Source organism: Rhinoderma darwinii, chromosome 1, assembly GCF_050947455.1.
Source record: "Rhinoderma darwinii isolate aRhiDar2 chromosome 1, aRhiDar2.hap1, whole genome shotgun sequence".
NCBI lineage: Eukaryota > Metazoa > Chordata > Amphibia > Anura > Rhinodermatidae > Rhinoderma > Rhinoderma darwinii.
This window is the reverse complement of record NC_134687.1, coordinates 157,186,264-157,206,315: the sequence shown is the minus strand read 5'-3', so window position 1 is coordinate 157,206,315 and position 20,052 is coordinate 157,186,264.

Genomic DNA, 20,052 nt, shown 5'->3' with positions numbered 1-20,052 from the left:
ACGTCTGAAAATAGGTTGTGTGAACCCAGCCTAACGGTTCTTGCAGAGGTGGTTGAAACGGCTTCAACCACTGGAAATCTTGAAAAATCAACCATGACGACTAGTAAGTAGGAATGATCTGGCAGAGAGCAGAAATTAACACTTACATTAGTCCATGGACTTGCAGGCAAAGGCGTCATTTGTAATGGTGCACGCCTATGGTCAACAGTAGTCGCTTGGCAAGGTATACACGCTTTAATCAGTGCTTCCACTTTATTGTCAAGTCCTGGAAACCATACTTTCTCTCTAAGCAATTGCTTTGTTTTTACAACACCTTGATGAACCTCGTGAGCCAGATCAAGCACTCTATTCTGAAGTTTCTGAGGTATGACAATGCGATTTTCTCTCAGTAGTAATGTGAAGGATGGAGTGGACAGAAGTTAATGTTTATAATAATTTTCTTTCTTTAATAAAATATAGACTATAGAGTTGTGTACATAATTGTGATCAAGCAATAGTAATAGGATTAGATAAGTATACGTGGCAAGATGGCCCCTGGACAGGGACTACGCACTAATAAAATAACAAGTCACTTCCTGGTATGAACGAACTATGAACTATGAAGACATATCTAAAGGACCAGATAAGGGTGAACCTATCCAAGGATGACACAAAGTAACAAGAGGCTTACAGTGATACGTGCTTTTATAAAAGTGTGATAACATGTACCCACCCCCAGGAGAAAGGGGATATAGAACAAATGTGTCTAATAAATCAGGGACGCCTCTCCTGATGCTGAGTGAGGAGCTTTATACCAGACTTTGTGTGGTGTGATTCCTTTCGTACGAACTCAGCGTATTATCCCTGCCGGTTGAGACTGATCAGTAAATTTGAGTCTGACACCGAGAGCAGTGGCGTAACTACCGCGGTAGCAGCCGTAGCGGCTGCTACGGGGCCCGTGGCTTGAAGGGGCCCGTGCTGCCGAGCCTCCAAGTATGGGCCGGGCGACACAGGCCCTCCCATGCCTGGAGGGGGCCCCGGTGCTAGCGACAGCCAAATACATGCATTAGCGCTGAATTGCCGGGCATGTTCCGCCTTACAATGATGCTGATTCACTAGCGGCGCTATAACGCTTCCATGCTTAAAAGGCGCTGATTGACGGGGCAAGTCATTCTGCCCCGCCAATCAGCGTCATTGGATGACGTTCGTTCAGCTCCTGCAGGCCTGCTCAAAAGAGAGCAGATCTGCATCGCCAGTGAACAGGAATGGGATCATGTGAGTATGTAAAGTTGTTGGTTTTTTTTTCTCAAAAAACTGTTAATGGCATTATCTATAGTGGGGGCTCTATCTACAGGAGGGTCGTCTATATGTGGGCCACTATATACAGGGGGGTCTATATGTGGGGATGTGGGGCACTAGCTACAGGGGTGGTCTGTATGTGGGGATGTGGGGCACAATGTACAGGGGGGTCTATATGTGGGGATGTGGGCCACTATATACATGGAGGTCTATATGTGGCCCACTATCTACAGGGGGGTCTATATATGGGGATGTGGGCCACTATCTACAGGGTGGTCTATATGTGGGGCACTTTATACAGGAGGAGCTATTTGTGAGACACTATATACAGGGGTGGGCTATATGTAGAGCACTATCTATAGGGAGCTATTTTTTTTATGGCACTTTCTATAGGGATGGGCTATATGTGGTACACTATATACAGGGGTGGGTTACCTGTGGGGCACTAGCAACAGGGTGGCTATATGTAGGGCACTGTCTACAGAGGTGGGCTATACGTGGAGCACTATCTATAGGGGAAGCTATATGTAGGGCAGCACGGTGGCTCAGTGGTTAGCACTATTGCCTTGCAGCTCTGGAGTCCATATGTGGGCACTACCTACAGGGGCTGTATGTGGGACACTACCTACAGGGGCTTCTATGTAGGTCACTATCTACAGGGGGCATGGTGTGTGTGTGTGTGTGTGTGTGTGTGTGTGACAGTGTATGGTACTATTAAAATCAGGGACACAGTGTATGGTGCTAATATTGTTAGAGGTGCAAGAGGTTTTGAGAATTTTAACTTTGTTTATATGTGCAGAAATGTTTTAAAAGTGAGAAGCTGAAGACATCTGAGCGGAAAACTGCAGAAGTGGGTCATGGCCGGTAGAAATCCATCATAGATGTCTGGACCAGAGGGAGAAGAAAAGAACTAGAATCTGAGATGTCACCGGTGAGTCACTTAATGTAAATGTTTATTCTGCCTCTGATCAGCACTGTAGTCACTGTATGATCTGCAGCGAGATGATGGGTTGTATGATTATGATATGATTTTTTTTTTGTGAAACAGCATCTCCCAGCATATCCTCACCATTGTTCGGGCCATGCTGGGAGCTGTAGTTTTACGCCGTACAAACCTATACGGCAGGGGTTGAACTAAATTGAGCTGTATTTGTTCTGGTGTTGTATATATGTACTGAGCTTTGTTCTGGTGCTGTATATACATATGAGATTGGGTTTGGTGCTGTATATATATGTAATGAGTTTGGTTATGGTGCTGTATATGTACTGAGCTTTGTTCTGGGGATGTATTTATGTACTGAGGTTGGTTCTGGTGCTGTATTTATGTACTGAGATTTCTTCTGGTGCTGTATATATATATACTGAGCTTGGTTCTAGTGCTGTATTTATGTACTGAGGTTGGTTCTGGTGCTGTATATATGTATGGGCTTGTTCTAGTGCTGTATTTATGTACTGAGCTTGGTTCTAGTGCTGTCTATATGTACTTAGCTTTGTTCTAGTGCTGTATTTATGTACTGATGTACTGAGCTTGGGTGTGGTACTGTATATATGTCAGAGCTTGGTTCTGGATCTGTAGTTATATAGGATATATTTATAATAACAAAATTGCAGGGCAGATGGAATTGTTCTCAATTCATTGTATATTTAATGAGAATCTGTCAGGTAGTTTTAACCCCTTGAACTGCCACAATGCGGTGATACATGACCTGACAATATTTCCAAACATTCCCTTGTATGTTTTTTTCAGATGCAGCAAAATTCTTAAAATCCATTTTTAAAATGGGAGTCAGAAGGTGAAGAGAAAAAAATGCAGTGTAATTACGGGTATCGGCGCCAGGCTGAAGAGGATCCTCTTCAGCCTGGCGCCGATACCCGTAATTACACTGCATTTTTTGCTCTTCACCTTCTGACTCTCACCTTGTCCCAGTAACTAAGGTTTTAGCACCAAGGGACTGCAGTGGGTGGCAGCCGGCTATCTACACTTCACCACCTCATAAGAGTCTCGGAGTAGCACCGCCATCCCCTCACCTTTTTGCTGTACTAACTAATTTTTAAAATGGGGCACACTATATGCTAATTACTCATTAGAGGGTCATGGGGCGGTGCCGCTATCCTGAAGAGTAACATAGTCCTGCCTCCAAACCCACCTTTTCACGTTTGAGTGACATCTCCCTCGCTGATACAACTTTCTCGGATGTGCCATTACCTTGTGGCACTATGCACAAGGGGGGGCTGTGTGGCACTATACACAAGGGGGAGCTGTGTGGCACTATACACAAGGGGGAACTGTATGGCACTATTTACAAGGGGGAGGGATGTGGCTCTATCTACAGGGGACTGAGTGTGGCGTAATGTACAGGGGTCTGTGTGTGGCACTTTCTACTAAGGGGGGCTGTGCTATACATTCTACTAAGGGGGGCTGTGTTGCACTATACACAAGGGAGGGGGCTGTGTGGCACTATATACAGTGGGAGCTGTATAGCGCTATATACAGAGGGGGCTTTATGGCGATATCTACACGGGGGCTGTATGGCACTATCTACAAGGGGGAGGTGGGGGCGCTATCTACAAATGGGGTGTGACACTGTCTATAGGTGGGGCTATATAGCACTGTCTACAGGGGGGCTGTATGGCACATTCTACAGGGTGCACTATTTATAAGGAGGCTGCTTGTGGCACCCAGGGGGGGGGGCACGGTCAAGAGTTTGCTATGGGGCCCAGTCTTTCCTAGTTACGCCCCTGTTTAAAGGGGCTGTCTCACCACAATGTTTTATTTTCAAAGTCTCCCTAGTGGTAATATAGCGACATCTAATGCACTTTCATGTGTTTTGTTTTTTTGCTTTTTTTCAGTATAGCTCTCTGTGACCTCTGTAATCTCTCCCCGCAGCAGCTTCTTGCATCTTCCTGGTTGATGGGTGAGCTAAACCAGCACGCAGCACTGTCACCTGTACCTCCCTACACCAGTTAGCTTCTCTGTGAAAGTGATAAGAATATGTTTAAAACATGACATTTTGCATGGACTCCATCTTGTATAGTAGGCGTCCATTTTGGATCATTGGAATCCATCTTGTGGCCTGAAGGAGCCATCTTGAGATTAATAAGTAAAAACCTAATATATTAATCTAAGTCAGCAGTTGTCTTGAAACAATTCTATGTTATGTGTTCTTGAATTGAATGTTTTTATTATTCTTGTAAGGAGCAGATCAATCATCCTTGGTAGAATAGAGAATGACATTGCTTACCATAAGGGAGGGGGTCAGCCTTGAAGAAGGGCTTTGTTTTAAGAGGCTCTGTCACCACATTATAAGTGCCCTATCTCCTACATAAGGAGAAGGGCGCTATAATGTAGGTGACAGCAGTGCTTTTTATTTAAAAAATAATCTATTTTCACCATGTTATTAGCAATTTTAGCTTTATGCTAATGAGTTTCTCAATGGACAACTGGGCGTGTTTTAGTATTGACCAAGTGGGCGTTGTACAGAGGAGTGTATGATGCTGACCAATCAGCGTCATACACTTCTCTCCATTCATTTAGCGTAATCTCGTTGTAACCTGTCATTTACAGTGTGATCTCGCGAGATTACGCTTAGTCTGCTGTAAGTACCATAGAAACATTAACGAAGTGCTGGGATTGTGAATAGACATCCCGTGGAATATCTATTCACTGTCTAAACACTTCAGTATCGTTAATGTGTTAGTATAAGACAGCACATAGTGATCTAAAAGGATCACTATGCGCTATGTGCTGTCTTATACTAACACATTAACGATACTGAAGTGTTTAGACAGTGAATAGATATTCCACGGGATGTCTATTCACAATCCCAGCACTTCGTTAATGTTTCTATGGTACTTACAGCAGACCAAGCGTAATCTCGCGAGATCACGCTTTAAATGACAGGTTACAACGAGATTACGCTAAATGAATGGAGACAAGTGTATGATGCTGATTGGTCAGCGTCATACACTCCTCTGTACAACGCCCACTTGGTCAATAGTAAAACACGTCCAGTTGTCCATTGAGAAACTCATTAGCATAAAGCTAAAATCGGTAATAAGATGGTGACAACAGATAGTTTTTTTTTAATAAAAAGCACTGCTGTCACCTACATTATAGCGCCCATCTCCTTATATAGGTGATAGGGCACTTATAATGTGGTGACAGAGCCACTTTAAGTGATTTAATGTTGTGTATCAGCCATCTTATCTGCAGTCTCCATTCTCTAGTGAGATCAGAAGTAGGGATGTAATGACGGGGGTCGGGAGACAGACAAGTGAGCCCTAATCTACCCGCCACTCAGTCCCTGCCTACTTGCAACGACCCGCCCTAGGCAACGGGGTACAACTGGGCGACGGTCCCTACGCTCAATAAGTGCACGACAGACAAACAGACAAGGGTACACAGAGCTAGGGGGGAGAGAGGGGCAGTTGCCCACGGCAACACCGTGAGCAACAAGAGAAGTGAACAAGCCGAGTCAAACCAGGAGAGTACGAGGTGCCAAACGCAGAGCAGAAGAGTAGTCAGCAAGCCGGGGTCAATATGAAGCAAGGAGAATAGTACAAGAAGCTGCAGCAGGGCCAGGAAACCAAACGAGAAGAATCACAAGCAAAGGAGGAACAGGAAAGGCAGGTATAAATAGAGAGAGGGCGGGAGCTAGCTCCGTCTGGCCAGGCTGTGATAGGTTCTCCCACTCCTAAGCCTGCCACCCTGAGTGGTGGAAGATGGAGTCAGTCTCACAGACATAGAAGCAGGTGCAGACTGATTATCTATGGGCGTTAACCCCGAAGCTGTGCCTGGCAGATACTTTACAAGGGACATATTAACTTGTGTATCTGAAGTGTGTCTCCCCATGTAACAAGCGAGAGACCAACTTGGAGACCTTGAAGGGTGAAGAATCATTATAATGCATTGAAGTATTCTCATTGGCTGAATGAGAGTCATTATCATATTGTAGATGATTGGCTGAAATCAAAGCCTACACCTTTTCTGTCATCATACTTGTATACTTGTTTGGATCAATAAAGATCAGAGAAGTATTTTGAGCATACCAGCAGCGTCTGTGTGTTATTTCTCCTCCGCGATATATCGATAACCAATAACCGCTGAGATTATTTGGACCTGAACAGGTGTACTGATACAGATGTTGGTTGACACCTAAATCTTCAGTCTAATATACTGTTGGCCAAACCTGCGTCGACATTCTCCATGGCACTACTTCACCTGCTCTTCAAATTACTGTTATGGGCAGTAAATATTGCCATGCCCTATTTTAAATGTTTCACAAATAGCTGTATTATAGTAGTTTCTCCACGATTTTACAATATTTTTGCTGCAGTTTTTCTGAAAATAGTGGCATAATAACTATAGTACCGCTATGTGAGAAACGTATAAAATAGAGCATGCCAATATTTCCTGCCCATGAAAGAAATTTGGAGAGAAGGTAAAGTGGTTCTCTACAATGTGGTTTCTGCTCTGCTTTGTCCCCAAGACACTCAGAGAGAGTTTACAGATAAGAGAAGCTTATATCAGGGCATTAGTAATAGGTAGGACGACTGGATAGACCAGAAGCCAGAAGTCACCATGCAGGAGAGCCCATGGCTTCCATAATTCTCCCCTGCCGTCCTGCTTCACATTCACTCTGGTTCAGTATGACGGCACGCAAGAATCACAGAAATAGATCAATGCGCGCTACTGTTAGGGTATATTCACACACACTGTTTTCAGATAAATTAGGGCATTTACGCTTGGAAAAAATGCCCCTAATACGCCTACAAACATCTGCCCATTGCTTGCAATGGGTTTTACGGTATTCTGTTCCCACGAGGTGCAATTTTACGCGTTGCTGTCAAAATACGGCACGTAAAAAGACGACCGCAAAAAAGAAGTGCATTTCACTTCTTGGGACGTTTTTGGAGCCGTTTGTCATTGACTCCGTTGAAAATCAGCTCCAAAAACGGTCATAAAATACGCAGCAAAAAACGTGAGTTGCTACAAAAACGCCTGAAAATCAGGAGCTGTTTTCGCCTGAAAACAGCTAAGTATTTTCAGACGTTTTTGGTCACTGCGTGTGAACATATTCTAAGATTAGTTAAGCCAGGGCAGCAGCACGATCTGCACATGCACGTCCTCCATAGGCAGTCTTGACATAGTTAGGGAATGTTCACACGCAGGGACCAAAAACATCTGAAAATAAGGAGCTGTTTTCAGACAAAAACTCCTGATTTTCAGGCGTTTTTGTAGCAACTCTCGTTTTTTGCGGTGTATTTTACAGCCGTTTTTGGAGCTGATTTTCAATGAAGTCAATGAAAAACGGCTCCAAAAACATCCCAAGAAGTGACATGCACTTCTTTTTAGCGGGCGTCTTTTTACGTGCCGTATTTTGACAGTGACGCATAAAATTACACCTCGTGGGAACAGAATACCGTAAAACCCATTGCAAGCAATGGGCAGATGTTTGTAGGCGTATTAGGGGCGTTTTTCAGGCGTAATTCGAGGCGTAAAATGCCCGAATTACTTCTGAAAACAGTGCGTGTGAGTATACTCTTAGGGTGGAGTGACGCAGCAGATTTTGTTGCAGAAAATTCCTGCGACTAAAAATCTGTTCCATTCATCTGAATGCAACAAAATCTGCTGCGTGTGACTGCACCCTTAGAGATGATGAGACTGGTGGCATGGTCCATAACTACACGACCCCAAAGAAGCTGCCGTCTCCTCCCCAGAGCCACAACCAAGGTGAACCTTTACACCGTGCAGCACAGGAAGGCTAATCTCCCCAACCATACCAAAACCACCCCACCAGCTTCTCTCCTCCCATAACCCCCACCACTAGACACCACTGGGGCACATAAGAGGATCGTGTATGGCACAGATCCTCACTTAAACAAGGGGGGGCAACATTAAAAAAAGAGCAATAAAAATAAAACCACATAAAGCAATATGAATATCTACACCTTAATGTGTATTGTCATGAATGAGAAAATGCAAAGGAGAAGATAATGGCTCAAAAAAGAGACAAATACAAAAACAATGACGATGGTTTTTCTTTTCTTTTTTTTCTAGCATTAACCCCTTCAGGACTGAGCCTGTTTTGGCCTTCAGGACGAAGCCGATTTTTCAAATCTGACATGTGTCCCTTTATGTGGTAATAACTCCGGAATGCTTTTGCCTATCCAAGTGATTCTGAGATTGTTTTCTCGTGACATATTGTACTTTATGTTAGGGAAAAAAATTGGTCGATAAATTCAATATTTATTTGTAAAAAACACCAAGATTTGAAGAAAATTTGCAAAAATTAGCATTTTTCTAAATTTAAATGTATCTGTTTGTAAAACAGATAGTAATACCACACAAAATAGTTACTAGTTAACATTTCCCATATGTCTACTTTAGTTTGGCATCGTTTTTTGAACACTTTTATTTTTCTAGGACGTTACAAGACTTAGAACTTTAGCAGCGATTTCTCATATTTTCAAGAAAATTTCAAAAGGCGATTTTTACAAGGACCAGTTCAGTTCTGAAGTGGCTTTGAGGGCCTTATATATTAGAAAGTCCCCATAAATCACCCCATTTTGAAAACTGCACCCCTCAAAGTATTCAAAACAGCATTCAGAAAGTGTTTTAACCCTTTAGGCGTTTCACAGGAATTAAAGCAAAGTAGAGGTGAAAGTTACAAATTTCATTTTTTTTTTACAAAATTCATTTGTAATAAAAAAAATTCTATACCACAGAAGGTTTTACCCGAGAAATGTAACTTATTATTTATTGCCCAGATTCTGCAGTTTTTAGAAATATCCCACATGTGGCCCTAGAGCGCTAATTTACTGAAATACAGGCCTCAGAAGCAAAGGAGCACTTAGTGGATTTTGGGGCCTCCTTTATTTTAGCATATATTTTAGGTACCATGTCAGGTTTGAAGAGGTCTTGTGGGGCCAAAACAATAAAAAAAACCAAAATTGACCTCATTTTGGAAACTTCACCCCTCAGGGAATTTATCTAGGGGTATAGTTAGCATTTTGAACCCACAGTTTTTTTGCTAAATTTATTTGAATTAGTATGTGAAGATGAAAATCTACTTTTTTTTCTTAAAAAACATAGAAATTTTTAATTTTTTCAAGGAATAAAACAGAAAAAACACCCCAACATATGTAAAGCAATTTCTCCCGATTATAGCAATACCCCATATGTGGTAATAAACTGCTGTTTGGACCCACAGCAGGACTCAGAAGGGAAGGAGCACCATTTGGATTTTGAAATTCTTATTTTGCTGGAATAGTTTTCAGTGCCATGTCGCGTTTGAAATGCACTGGAGGGAACAAAATAGTGGAAACCCCCGGAAAGTGACCCCATTTTGGAAACTACACTCATCAAGGAATTTTTCTAGGGGTAAAGTTAGCGTTTTGACCCCACAGTTGTTTTGCTGAATTCATTGTAATTATTCTGTAAAGGTAAAAATCTACTTTTTTTCTGAAAAAAGGTAGCCATTTTTAATTTTTACAAGGAATAAAGGAGAAAAAGCACCCCAACATTTGTAAAACAATTTCTCCCGATTACGGAAATATGCCATATGTGGTAATAAACTGCTGTTTGGACCCACAGCAGGGCTTAGAAGGGAAGGAGCACTATTTGTCTTTTGGAGCTCAAATTTAGCTGAAATGTTTTTTCCTTTTTAGTTTTTTCCTCCCCGCGTTCCAAGAGCCACAACTTTTTTATTTTTCAGTCAATAGAGCGGTATGAGGGCTTATTTATTGAGGGATGAGCGCTCGTTTTTATTGGTACCATTTTTTGGTACATGCAACTTTTTGAGCACTTTTTATTACATTTTTAGGTATTAAAAATGCTTTTAAATGCTTTTTATCTTGCCGAATAACAGCCTATTTGTAATGCCGCTACTGTTAGCTAAAGCGGGCCAAAATAACAAGTAATACCCCATGTTTCATGGATATTTTTTACTATGTATACTACTTTTTTTTCAGGACGCAGCCAGGTCTTATATGCTGGGAAGGCATGATGTGCTGGCGTTTGGTTTGGCATACAGAGCAGCCCGCTTTAGCTAACAGTAGCAGCGTTACAAATAGGCTGTTATTCGGCAAGATACACCATGCCTGACGACCAGCACATTATCCCTCAACGTATTACACATAGTACTGACACCCCATGTACTATTCACAGCACTGACCCCCATTCATCACATTTATTTACTATTTATTTTTATTACATTATTACACAGTTCTGACACTTTCATACATACATATTTCTTTTTTGCCATACATTCACACCCTAGCACCACACTGACACTCATTTATCGCACACCTTTGAGCACTTAGTTCGCCACTCCCCTCAAGACTAGTGGGAGGGGCTATCACTATTTAATGCACACTCCTTCTGCAGCATTTTTTGACCTGTCTGCGTCCTGCTGGGAACGGGTCTTCACCCACCCACCTACCTAGTAAGTATGGCCTTTTTTGTGGTTTTGCTATTATCTTTTTTGCAGTATTCTTATGTTATATAATAATTTTATTTTCAAGTTTTTGGTGAAGACATCCTTAAACATCATAAAAGATCCTGGGCCCCAACACAAAATCTGTAACAAGGCCCCCAAGTGTCATTGCCATCAGGAGTTGGGTGGGCCCTATCAGTTGGGCCCCATCAGGCACCAGGGTAAGATGTGACTAGAACCTCTGCCACCTCTATGGTTATGCCGCTGATACCAGACTAATATGGTTTGGGATGTCACAATTTCTGCTTATTTCCATTTAAAGCCCTGTGATTTCTTTGAGAAGCAAAGAATATTAATAAATATATACTCCATATTGTCATAGTAAGAATCCAGACATTGTAATGTGAAATATTACACAATTACTCCCACAAAGATGGTAAAAATGACAATACAATATATTAATGACATTACTTTTTTATTTTCATCAATTCCTATGGTAAGGAGCTCTATAACAGGTAACGTGGTGAGTACAACCCAAGAGCTGGTCTATATTCAGGCTCGCAGTGTTATATCCATTTAGCAGCTTCACCAGTCCATAGAAATGCTGAGAGAAAGAGAACGTATTGTCCAGGCCTGTGTCCATTATCGCAGGAGGTGCGACCAACAAAGTTTATCATGGAACTGGTGAAGAAATAGATTTTGTATCATTTTATATTTCTGTTTGACACAATTTGTAGTCTTTTAGCAGGAACATCTTTAGTTCTGCGCAATTCCATTCAAGTCATACACACTGTATTTATAGATGGCCTTTGAGGAAAGTCTTTTTAGGTTTATAGTAATGTCCTGTGAGGTTAACAACCTGTCTCTCTCTCCCTATAAAGGTTTTCCAGGTTGGATATCCTTAAGTCCATAGTAAGATAGCAATGTATCCATTAGAGAGTCAAGAAATGCCGTGTTTCCATCATGTCTTCCAGTATTGATGTCCTTTTCTTTTTCTATTCAGTAAATTCCCAATTCAGAATTAAGATTTCCAGATCTTCCAAGGAGGTGAGTAGAAAGTAAACCTTTCAGAACATCTAAGCTTCCATCTGGGATCAAAGTGTATCCTGGTAAGAAGAAGACAAGCACATTATTTAGTATAAAATGGTCACTATGTAATAAATCTGTCACTTTAATCCCCCCATCCGCCCCATAATCAATAAGACCCTGTTTACTTACCACCACTTTACTTTGATGGATTCTGTATTACACTTCTGCAAATAGTATGTGTGTTGAGAATCTTTATTTGCTAGACTGTCAGGAGACATTAGTACTACAAGGAAGAAGGGGAAGGTCTGTAGTGGTAGAATATCGGGTCTCCTTCCTTGGAAACGTCAGTGCCAAGAGGAGCCGCTCTCATAGCTATATTTTGACAGATCGCAGTCTGCTCTAATAAGGATTCATCGAGCTTGCTCAGGCCACTTTTCAGTTGTTACTGGAGTTCTAGTTCTCCACAGTCATTTTGAGCGTCAATGTTTAAGTAGATGGAATATAGGAAGGATTAGTAGACTGGTGATGATTCCTCTAGATACTTGTTACAGTATTCCAGGGTCCTCCCAGCAATTCCAGGATCCTTCTCACCTTCTCATCTTGTACAGCTATATCCCTCAAAACATCAATCAGTTCATTTTTGAGGAGCTTGTAATTTTGCTTGTGTCTTGTTGAGCTTTCACGATATTCGCTGTTGTTTATCAGACGTGTAAGCTTCATCTCAACATATTCCTGACAAATAGCAGTCAAGGAACTAGAAAGAAATCTGATGAGCCAAGGCATTTTCATCAGTATTAAGTCAGAGCAATCGACCAACTAACCAACCAACCGACAAAAAATCACTGAGAAAACTGGGGAAGAGACAGTAACCAGTAGGCATTCCGCTATGACATCACACGACTTGCTATGACGACGACCTTAGCAACCAGGTGGCAAAACTTTCTGCCAGTTGGTTGTCAATTTATTAAAGGGAAATGACACTTAAATATGGATTAGCTACCACTTGATGTCTCTATGGGTTCTCTAACTGTACATTATAAAGGCTAATTACGTAATTACGGACCCATTCATTTCTATTGGCCCACGGACACCTTTTAGTAAATTTACTGATGTGTGTCCAAGCTGAAAAAATTATAGAACCTGTTCTATTCTTGTCCGTAATTACGGCACTGACACTCCAATGTGCATCCGTAAACTGTCCGTATTTACGGAAGCGTTGCTATGCAACATGTTGGTGACAACATTTGCAGCCTCCCTCTTTTTTTACGGATCCGTATATACAGATCAAATACGGATGCAATACGGACCGTTTATATGGACGAATTGCAGATGACTACGGATCCGTATTTACGGACAGTATTTACAAACAGATGAAAATACGGCCGTGTGCATGGGGCCTAACCTATTACTATCAATTTATGTGTTAGCCATATATTACTTATCTTCTCCTATAAAGGAGTCCGGTGCACACAGTCATGCTGCAGGTAACTCCAGTCCAGGGTGGTAAAGACACAAGAAATAATACATCAGGAGACATAAATAAAATAATAATAAAGGATATACTGTGTAGTTTAAAATCACTAAGAAATTCATTAATGTAAAATAATGTAATAACTGGAGTTTAAATTCTGTAGACCAGGGGCGTTGCTAGGGTCTTAAAAGATCGGGGGCACAAGCCCCGAAACCTATATTTACACCCCCCCCCATACAGATGTAGCCATCTTTACCTTGACTTTTAATGCATTAAATAAACAATGGCTAGATCTCTTCTAATACATTTTTACATACATATCGGAGATAGCATATCTATAAGACTAAGGCTGGGTTTTACGCCTCGAATTACGCCTGAAAACTCGGCTCCAATATGTCGGCAAACATCTGCCCATTCATTTCAATGATTTTGCCGATGTACTGGGTCGACGAACTGTAATTTTACGCGTCGCTGTCAAAAGACGGCGCGTAAAATAACAGCCTCGTCAGAGAAGTGCAGGACACTTCTTGGGATGTAATTTGAGCCGTTTTTCATTGACTTCAATGAAGAACAGCTCCAAATTACATCCGTAATGGACGCCTCGCAAAACGCGAGTACATTCAATTACGTCTGAAATGCAGGAGCTGTTTTCTCCTGAAAACAGCTCCGTAGTTTCAGCCGTAATTGACGTTATCATGTGCACATACCCTAAGGCTCCTATAGCTACACCACTTGATAGAATTGGATGCATTGTCTCAGCAGAAAGTATCACACATGATAGGCTTAGATACAGGGCCCCAGCAGACAGACCAATCACAGTGATCGCTGGCGGCGCCCCGATTGTTCCCCTGACGAGTCACAGTGACTGTCGGCTGGCTATGACAGCCGATGTCACTGTTCTGTCACCATGTGTTTTGACATGGTGACTGAAAAGCACCATGACGTAACTGTACTTCATGGTGCTTTAATGCAGGGCAAACCATGACATACAGTTGCGTCATGGTGCGTTAAGGGGTTAAGGTGGAAAAATAAAAATAAAGAACAAAAATAATGTGGTTGCATATTTAACACCCTTAAGCTAATACTTTGTTGAATTACCCTTTGACTTTATGACAGCATTCAGTTTTTTGGGTAGAAGTCTATCAGCATGGCACACCTTCACATGATTGGCAAGTCACCACCCCGCACAAGATCCGCATGCTCATCTCCTGAAATACTCTGTGCTGCTGTGAACTCTGCTCTTACCATTACATGGTGACTTGCCAATCATGTGAAGGTGTTATTGAGGATAGGAGTGGAGGAGAGGTACAACTGAGCTACGTAATGGTAAGAGCAGAGTTCACAGCAGCACAGAATCTGCACGCTCATCTCCTGAAATACTCTGTTCTGCTGTGAACTCTGCTCTTACCATTACGTAGCTCAGTTGTACCTCTCCTCCACTCCTGTCCTCAATAACACCTTCACATGATTGGCAAGTCACCACCCTGTACAAGATCCGCACGCTCATCTCCTGAAATACTCTGTGCTGCCTTAAACTCTATGGACAGGTCAGGATCCTGTTTCTTTTAAATGCTGCACTGTAGCGCAGCCTTAGATAGTGGATCGAGCAGGTTCCCCAGCAGCATTTAAAAGAAACAGGATCCTGACCTGTCCACAGAGTTTAAGGCAGCACAGAGTATTTAAGGAGATGAGCACGGCCGGCCACGGGCAGCCGGTCGTTTTTCCGAGCCGTGCTCCCATTATAAAATATATTACCCGTAATGACGGGTGGCTACATGTGTTCACCCGTCATTACAGCAGCGTTGCTAGGCGACGTCAGTAAATAGTCACTGTCTAGGGTGCTGAAAGAGTTAACTGATCGGCAGTAACTGTTTCAGCACCCTGGACAGTGACTACCGATCACAATATAGAGTAACCTGTAAAAAAAAAAAGACATTCATACTTACCGAGAACTTTCTGCTTCATCCAGTCCGGTCTCCTGGCCGTTGCCTTGGTGACGCGTCCCTCTCGACATCCGGCCCGACCTTCCTGGATGACGATACAGCCCATGTGACCGTTGCAGCCAATCACAGGCTGCAGAGGCCTCTGCAGCCAATCACAGGCTGCCGCGTCAGAAAAGAAGGTCGGACTGGAGGAAGAAGAGGGACTCGTCACCAAGACAACGACCGGGTACGTATGAAATGCTTTTTATTTTATTTTTAATCAGCAGCCTCTTTTCTCTATCAGTGATTGATAGAGATAAGTGGCTGCCGATTTGTATAATATTTTTGACCGGGTTCGGTCAAAACGGGTTCGGCCGAACCCGGTGAAGTTCGGATTCGCTGCGAACCGAACTTTTCCGGATGTTCGGACCGAAACCGGGTTCGGTTGTCCCGGTTCGTTCATCTCTAATGATGATGATGATGATAAGATACTGCTGTATGTAGACTGACAGACATGATGATGACATACTGCTGTATATAGACTGACAGACATGATGATGATGATGATGAGATACTGCTGTATGTAGACTGACAGACATGATGATGAGATACTGCTGTATATAGACTGACAGACATGATGATGAGATACTGCTGTATATAGACTGACAGACATGATGATGAGATACTGCTGTATATAGACTGACAGACATGATGATGAGATATTGCTGTATATAGACTGACAGACATGATGATAAGATGCTGCTGTATATAGACTGACAGACATGATGATAAGATATTGCTGTATATAGACTGACAGACATGATGATAAGATGCTGCTGTATATAGACTGACAGACATGATGATAAGATATTGCTGTATATAGACTGACAGACATGATGATAAGATGCTGCTGTATATAGACTGACAGACATGATGATAAGATATTGCTGTATATAGACTGACAGACATGATGATGAGATATTGCTGTATATAGACTGACAGACATGATGATAAGATATTGCTGTATATAGACTGACAGACATGATGATGAGATATTGCTGTATATAGACTGACAGACATGATGATGAGATATTGCTGTATATAGACTGACAGACATGATGATAAGATATTGCTGTATATAGACTGACAGACATGATGATGAGATACTGCTGTATATAGACTGACAGACATGATGATGAGATATTGCTGTATATAGACTGACAGACATGATGATAAGATGCTGCTGTATATAGACTGACAGACATGATGATGAGATATTGCTGTATATAGACTGACAGACATGATAATAAGATGCTGCTGTAGGTAGAAATACTTTATAATGTCTGCTCCTCAATAGACTACTATTCACCTGTTATATACCTGGAAAGTGTTAAATGAATGCCAGGTGTCACATGATGTGTGGGTGGTGGGTCACATGACTGACACCATATTTAGTTATCCTATGGATACATTACTGTGGACTATACCATTTCTTTTTTAAGACCGGAAACTGCACTGATATAAAAACAATATATGATCAGAATTTCTAACACATGTATATTAGAGTCTATACTTACCCTCTGGCATTTTCATAGCTACGGCTTCTAGTTCCCCCAGTTGTTCTCCAAGCAACTCGGCCTCCTAGGATGACGTTTCATCTCATGTGACTGCTGCAGCCAATCACAGGCTGTAGAAGTCATGGGGGCTGCAGTGTTATCACAGGAGGCCGGACTGCACAGAGAACAGAGGGATGGGTTGCTTTGGTAATGAAAGTGAAGGTAAGTATTGGGGTTTTTTTCAGCTGTTTTCTGCAGCAGTAATTCTGGCTAAAAATCTGCACCACAATTGGGTGCGGTTTTTAGGCTGGAATTCTCTGCAAGTTGTAGGTCAGACACACTGTGTACCTTTATGCACCCTATTGTCTAACCACAATGTTTTATTTTCAAAGTCTCCCTAGTGGTAATATAGCGACATCTAATGCACTTTCATGCGTTTTTGTTTTTTTTGCTTTTTTTCAGTATAGCTCTCTGTGATCTCTGTAATCTCTCCCTGCAGCAGCTTCTTGTATCTTCCTGGATGATGGGTGAGCTAAACTAGCACGTAGCACTGTCCCCTATAGAATCCCTACACCAGTTAGCTTCTCTGTGAAAGTGATTAGAATATGTTTAAAAGATGACATTTTGCATGGACTCCATCTTGTATGGTAGGCGTCCATTTTGGATCATTGGAATCCATCTTGTGGCCTGAAGGAGCCATCTTGAGATTTATAAGTAAAAACTAATATATTAATCTAAGTCAGCAGTTGTCTTGAAACAATTCTATGTTATGTGTTCTTGAGTTGAATGTTTTTATTATTCTTGTAAGGAGCAAATCAATCATCCTTGGCAGAATGGAGAATGACATTGTTTACCATAAGGGAGGGGGTCAGCCTTGAAGAAGGGTTTTGTTTAAAGAGGCTCTGTCACCACATTATAAGTGCCCTATCTCCTACAGTGAAGGAAATAAGTATTTGATCCCTTTCTGATTTTGTAAGTTTGCCCACTGTCAGAGACATGAACAGTCTAGAATTTTTAGGCTAGGTTAATTTTACCAGTGAGAGATAGATTATATAAAAAATAAAAAACAGAAAATCACATAGTCAAAATTATATATATTTATTTGCATTGTGCACAGAGAAATAAGTATTTGATCCCCTACCAACCATTAAGAGTTCAGCTTCCTCCAGACCAGTTAAATCAACTTGGTGCCTGCATTAAAGACAGCTGTCTTACATGGTCACCTGTATAAAAGACTCCTGTCCACAGACTCAATTAATCAGTCTGACTCTAACCTCTACAACATGGGCAAGACCAAAGAGCTTTCTAAGGATGTCAGGGACAAGATCATAGACCTGCACAAGGCTGGAATGGGCTACAAAACCATAAGTAAGACGCTGGGTGAGAACGAGACAACTGTTGGTGCAATAGTAAGAAAATGGAAGACATACAAAATGACTGTCAATCGACATCGATCTGGGGCTCCATGCAAAATCTCACCTCGTCGGGCATCCTCGATCCTGAGGAAGGTGAGAGCTCAGCCGAAAACTACACGGGGGGAACTTGTTAATGATCTCAAGGCAGCTGGCACCACAGTCACCAAGAAAACCATTAGTAACACATTACGCCGTAATGGATTAAAATCCTGCAGTGCCCGCACGGTCCCCCTGCTCAAGAAGGCACATGTACAGGCCCGTCTGAAGTTTGCAAATGAACATCTGGATGATTCTGAGAGTGATTGGGAGAAGGTGCTGTGGTCAGATGAGACTAAAATTGAGCTCTTTGGCATTAACTCAACTCGCCGTGTTTGGAGGAAGAGAAATGCTGCCTATGACCCAAAGAACACCGTCCCCACTGTCAAGTATGGAGGTGGAAACATTAAGTTTTGGGGGTGTTTCTCTGCTAAGGGCACAGGACTACTTCACCGCATCAATGGGAGAATGGATGGAGCCATGTACCATCAAATCCTGAGTGACAACCTCCTTCCCTCCACCAGGACATTAAAAATGGCTCGTGGCTGGGTCTTCCAGCACGACAATGACCCGAAACATACAGCCAAGGCAACAAAGGAGTGGCTCAAAAAGAAGCACATTAAGGTCATGGAGTGGCCTAGCCAGTCTCCAGACCTTAATCCCATCAAAAACTTATTGAGGGAGCTGAAGATCCGAGTTGCCAAGCGACAGCCTAGAAATCTTAATGATTTACAGATGATCTGCAAAGAGGAGTGGGCCAAAATTCCATCTAACATGTGTGCAAACCTCATCATCAACTACAAAAAACGTCTAACTGCTGTGCTTGCCAACAAGGGTTTTGCCACCAAATATTAAGTCTTGTTTGCCAAAGGGATCAAATACTTATTTCCTTCACTGTACATAAGGAGATGGGCGCTATAATGTAGGTGACAGCAGTGCTTTTTATTTAAAAAACGATCTATTTTCACCATGTTATTAGTGATTTTAGCTTTATGCTAATGAGTTTCTCAATGGACAACTGGGCGTGTTTTACTATTGGCCAAGTGGGCGTTGTACAGAGGAGTGTATGACGCTGACCAATCAGCGTCATACACTTCTCTCCATTCATTTAGTCAGCGGATAGGGATCCTTTTAGATCTGTTTTATACTAACACATTAACGATACTGAATTGTTTAGACAGTGAATAGACATTCCACGGGATGTCTATTCACAATCCCGGCACTTCGTTAATGTTTCTGTGGTAGTTACAGCAGAGCAAGCGTAATCTCGCGAGATCACTCTGTAAATGACAGGTTACAATGAGATTACGCTTGCTCTGCTGTAACTACCACAGAAACATTAACGAAGTGTCGGGATTGTAAATAGACATCCCGTGGAATGTCTATTCACTGTCTAAACACTTCAGTATCGTTAATTTGTTAGTATAAGACAGCACATAGCGATCTAAAAGAATCCATATGCGCTGACTAAATGAATGGAGAGTAGTGTATGACGCTGATTGGTCAGCATCATACACTCCTCTGTACAACGCTCACTTGGTCAATAGTAAAACACGCCCAGTTGTCCATTAAGAAACTCATTAGCATAAAGCTAAAATCGCTAATAACATGGTGAAAATAGATCGTTTTTTTTAAATAAAAAGCACTGCTGTCACCTACATTATAGCGCCCATCTCCTTATGTAGGAGATAGGGCACTTATAATGTGGTGACAGAGCCTCTTTAAATGATTTAATGTTGTGTATCAGCCCTCTTATCTGCAGTCTCCATTCTCTAGTGAGATCAGAAGTAGAGACACATTAACTTGTGTATCTGAAGTATGTCTGCCCATGTAAAAAGCGAGACTACCTGGGAGACCTTGAAGGGTGAAGAATCATTATAATGCATTGAAATATTCTCATTGGCTGAA